This window comes from Benincasa hispida, chromosome 8 (genome assembly GCF_027475165.1).
Source record: "Benincasa hispida cultivar pf3 chromosome 8, pf3_genome.v1.1, whole genome shotgun sequence".
Classification (NCBI taxonomy): Eukaryota; Viridiplantae; Streptophyta; class Magnoliopsida; order Cucurbitales; family Cucurbitaceae; genus Benincasa; species Benincasa hispida.
Window position 1 is genome coordinate 54821022 of NC_143485.1, and position 5131 is coordinate 54826152.

The 5131-nt window shown below is 31.8% G+C and overlaps 2 non-coding genes and 1 pseudogene across 3 annotated transcripts; 1 reads left to right on the plus strand and 2 right to left on the minus strand.

The window, feature by feature from the left end:
- The first annotated feature begins 1829 nt into the window (after positions 1 to 1829).
- LOC120083209 (protein S40-6 pseudogene) lies at positions 1830 to 2925 on the plus strand (annotated as a pseudogene). Its single transcript, XR_016531090.1, has one exon. The product of XR_016531090.1 is annotated as a protein S40-6 pseudogene (transcript).
- A 1522-nt stretch (positions 2926 to 4447) lies between these two features.
- LOC120084314 (small nucleolar RNA snoR136) lies at positions 4448 to 4560 on the minus strand. Its single transcript, XR_005483678.1, has one exon. It is a non-coding gene; the product is annotated as a small nucleolar RNA snoR136 (small nucleolar RNA).
- Positions 4561 to 4675: 115 nt separating this feature from the next.
- LOC120084329 (small nucleolar RNA SNORD25) lies at positions 4676 to 4760 on the minus strand. The gene has a single exon (XR_005483689.1). It is a non-coding gene; the product is annotated as a small nucleolar RNA SNORD25 (small nucleolar RNA).
- Positions 4761 to 5131: the final 371 nt, after the last annotated feature.

Here is a 5131-nt window from a genome sequence, read left to right on the forward strand (position 1 = left end):
TATAACTTTAAATGTTAATCTTTGAAAGATAATAGTTTCATTTCAAAAGTTGATAACTACTTGTAAAAGTCTATCATCGATATCCACTAATAGCCTCAGGTGCTAATATTTCAAGTTCGATTACCATTGATCAAAGTGTATCAATGATAGCCATTAAAAATTGTTAGCAAACAGAAAGATGGTTTTTCAAGTGTTATTATTTTAAGGTTGTATAGTTGCTATCAGTGATAGTTTTTAATTTGAGAAAGCAGAAAGAATAAGCACAAAATGTTGGGATGCATGTGACCTTTTTAGTCATTTGCCTATATAGTGATAGCTACTATTGATGATATATGGCGCTAATTTTGTATCATATCCCTAATTTGTTTATCCTTATTCTACATATTTTATTATTTTAGATCTGATTGTTATTTGTGCAACCAGCCCAAACTCAAAATATTTGGGTACATTTTTACTCCATCCGATTTTAGGTTAAAATACAAATCTAATTTCTATAATTTGAAGTCATTCTATTTAAAGCCCTATATTTTGAATAAATTTTAAATTTGGTGTTCATTATAGGTTTACTGTTGGTTTTTAATTTTTTTTCCTTAAATCTATTAACAATGTTACTATAAAATTTTAAAACGTATTTGCATACTGTATTTCCTAACAAAAATAATAAATGTTGTTATTTAATCAATTTTAGTAAAAATAAAATTTTAGATATACTAAATTCAGATTTATTAAAATACATAGATTGAAATTAAAAAAGTATCAGACTTTTTTTTTAAAAAAAAAAAGACTAAAATAATACTATATTTCCTAACAAAAATAATAAATGTTGTTATTTAATCAATTATATATATATATTTAAAATTAAGCTTATGAATACTACTTCATTTTCTAAATTTTTTCATTTGTTATCTAGTTTTAACCAATAGTTTAAAAAAATCAAACCAAATTTTGAGAAATAACAAAAAAAAAAAAGTAGCTTTCAAAAATTTGTTTTTGTTTTTAGAATTTGACTAAAAATTCAACCATTTGAAAAATATGGATGAAATAGACTTAATTTTTAAAAAAAAACAAAACAAAAGACCAAATAGTAACGGTCCTAAAAGTATTGAGACCAAAATGATATTTTATTTTTTCTTATCGGCCTAAATGATCAATTATAATTCGAAACATGTAAAAGATAATTTTTTAATATTATTTAATTTCTCATACTATAATGATTGGAGTGAGTTTCAAAAAGATTGATCTAATCCTATATGTATCTAAGTATTGTTTTTTTTTTTTTTTGTAATAACTTTTTATAAGAATAAATTTATATCTCTAAATCTTTTAATTATATCGATTAGAATTAAAAATTTTATTAATTTGAATTTTAAGTTCATATATATAAATAAATAAATAAATTTTGAGTCAACGATAACTATTACTTTAGTTGATTTTATTTACCATCAACTCAAATCTATCACGTAATTTTTTTCAAGTAAATTATGAAGAAAAATATATAGAGAAGAAATGAAAAATTTTCATATATAAAAAATGTCAAATTATTTAAAAAATAACAATAAAAGAATACTAATAGATATTGTCGGTCTATATCAATCTGTATAAAAAAGATTAAAATTTTGAAAGCAAATTACTACTACACCCTTAGAAAAGGGTTAAAAATGAATTTTCTCTACTTTTTTTACAGTTTAAGTCAGTTCGTTGGCATCTTCTGTTGCTCTCACTCATGCATTTGCTTGGAGCTGAAATGTAATCGAAATGAATCCCAAATTCACATGAAATTCAACTCTTTGATTTATTAAAACGCTATAAATATAATTCTCCAATCCCCAAACCAAAACCCACCTTCCTGTGGGCTTTTTCAGTGTTTTGATTTTTTTTTTTTAATTTTTAATTTTTATAATTGTATATTAATAGTTTTTCAAATTCAATTCTACTGGGTACTGAAAAGAGAGAGATATTAAACGGTACCAGTTTAAGGTCGCCGGAGAATCGTAGGAATTGTGGCCGGCGGATGGCGAAAGGACGGAAGTTGGGAATTAACAGGAACGAGCGGTTCCTCGGGAGCTATAGCAATGGATACGCTCAAGGATCCTATAATGGAGATGATTCATCGGAGCTCCGTGAAGAAGATGTATGGTCAATAATTGACAATAAAAACTCCGCCGACGGTGAGGATGAGAATTACGGGAACATTACAGTCAGAACTCGCCGGAGATCGACTCCCCGCGATGAAAGAAAAGTCGGGGGAGTGTCAATTGCTTTTGAAGATTCTGGAAGGACGGTAGCGTCGGTGACAGCGTCGCAGAGGAATAATCCACGTGGACGCCACGTGTCGGCATCGGCTCCGGTGAACGTGCCGGATTGGAGCAAGATTCTAAGAGCGGAACCAGTGGAGTCGCTACCGGAGATGGACGACGGAGGGTATTACAACAACGATGAGGCGGAGATGGTGCCGCCGCACGAGTATTTAGCGAGGGAATACGCGAGGAGCCGGAACGCGGCGGCGGCGACGTCGGTTTTCGAGGGCGTTGGCCGGACTCTAAAAGGGCGAGATATGAGGAGGGTTCGTGACGCGGTTTGGAATCAGACCGGGTTCGATGGTTAATTTTAAATTTGAGTTAAAATTTAAATGAAAAGGGCTAATTTTTATATTTTCCCGTAATAGGGGTTTGGGCAGTGATTCGGCCGAGTTGACTCAATGAAACCGAGTTGACGATAACGAATGAGCTCAAACATAATTCTGCAGGCAAATTTCTTCGATTGGGTATATGGGGATTGCACATTGTATGTATGGTTTGGTAGTTTGTGTGCGTTGATGAACAGCTTTTGTTTGTTAATTGTGACATCATAATATAATATTATTGATGTGTCCAAAAATCTATGTTGAATTATTTTTGTCAAATGAAGACAAAATGAGATTTATCTAATATTAGTTACCTCCAAGCAAAAAATTGTATAAGAGAATTTAATTTGTTTTATAATAATTATCGATTGAACCATACTTCGAGTTTTAATGAATTTTTCATAACAATAGAATCTAATTTTTTAAAACATCAAAACTTAAATTAATACGATGTTTTGATTCTGTCAATCCCAGGTTTTTTCGATTAAAAAATCCTATAAATATTTTTAGATACACTACTTTTAGTAAAAACAAATGGGATTTTGCTTTGATAACGAGTTAGGGGTAAAATATGGAGAATAGGCGATTGCATCATCAACCACGAGACGAGAGAAGAGCAACCAAAAATGCTTTTAATTGAAGGTGATTGACGGTGGCACGAGGGCAGTATGTCCCACCTTTGCTCTAAATTACCAAACTAGGCTTGTTTGATGGGCTTTTCTTTGTTTTCACCGTGATTGAGACCCATGGGCTTTTCAATTCTCCTCTTTTGGCCCGACATGAACTTATATTAAAAATGTCTATTTCTTTGACAAAATGACAATAAATATAATTTTGAATAAATCTTCTAAGAATTTAAATAGCTTTTGAAATTTCAAAAAAAAAGTTTACTGCAGCTATTCATACGTTCATTATACTTCCACTTAAGCAAGTTACTGCAGTTGCCAATTGTACTCTTTAATTAAATGCACTGAAAGAATTTAGGGAAGATTGCACCTAAAAAAACCTAATTTAAAAAATGACAAAGGAATCAAATTTTGAAAAAAAAATGTATTACATGAAATTATAATATTGTTCTTTTTTTTTTCCCATCTACACCTCACACTGCTGAGTTTTTCCTTTTCCTCTCTTTTATTTTGAGAGACCAACTCCAATGGTGATTTTATGAGCAAGACGAACAAGAGAGAAGAAGACAACCCATTAACCGGGAACAAGAGTGACCAAGAGCAAGATGCTTTACCTTTCTGCATGATTCCACTTGAATTTGAAATTAAAAAAAAAACTAGGTTCCCTGACATTTTCGGCTCAATTTTTAGATCGATTCCAAAGAATATGGTATCTCCTCTTTGGGATATAATAATTAATGACCAAAAGGCAAATTATTGGGGGCCTTAGCCTATACTCACGAAAATCATAAAGAGACGACATAAATTTCAGAAGAACGAGATGATGAAAGCAAATTCAACCCCTTAGATCCAGCCAAGAGAATGGCACCAAACGCAGTAAATTTACAGAACCACATGAATTTCAAACGAAATAAAAACAATAACCTAGCTAAAAACGGATTAGAATTGCCACATGTAAACTTGAATAATCTTTATGAGCTCACAAATTACAAAACTTTGGAAGAAATCCTAGCAACCCGTTTAATCTTTCAGCTAATTCTATCGAAAAGGCTAAAATCGATTTACAGCTTCACTGGGGATGATGATAAGCAGTCCTTGTACCTAAAGAAAAACTGAACAAACAAAAAATTGAAACAGTTGTTAAGTTGATTAGATTAACATACAAAATCAAAGCAATGATGAAGATTGAAACAAGAAAAAATGTAGTTCTCCGACGTCCAAATGAATCATGTTAAATGAAACCCTGGATAGCGAGGAGAACGTAACTCTAGGCCTCACAATTGGATCCTGCTTCATCGAATGTAAAGCTAGATACAAAATCAATGTTCAGAAAGTAGGGCCCAACATTTTCAGGAAGAACTAAATCCCTAAATCAACAAAAAAAATAATTAAAACGTGAATTTTGAAATAAATCGGAGCACAATGAAGTAACTCAGTCCCTTAGATGTTCGTTATAGATTGAGATCATATTCTCAAATCATAACAGGTCTGATAGGCTCATCACCGTTAAAACAGGGCTCCGAATCATAATTTATCAAACGAAAACGAATCAAGAATGAAGGAAGATTAGGAAAATCATGTAGTTACTCCCGTGATCTCAAATAGTAAACAACTGGAAAAGAAAGTATGAAAATAGGATGTAACACGCTTGATATTGCTTCAAGGGAACGAGTCAAATGGGAACTGATTGAATCCACATTCGCCAGATGATGAAGCCTAAAATATCAGAAACGATAAAGAAAGTGAAGATGATGTATTTCAAAAAAAAATTATCAGTGAAGCCCAAGCAGATCCAATATGGTAACACTACTAAGCCTTCCGTTGACAAGAAGAAAAATGTAAACTGCTAAACCCTAGCCGAGGGGAGGAAGAAGATGATGAA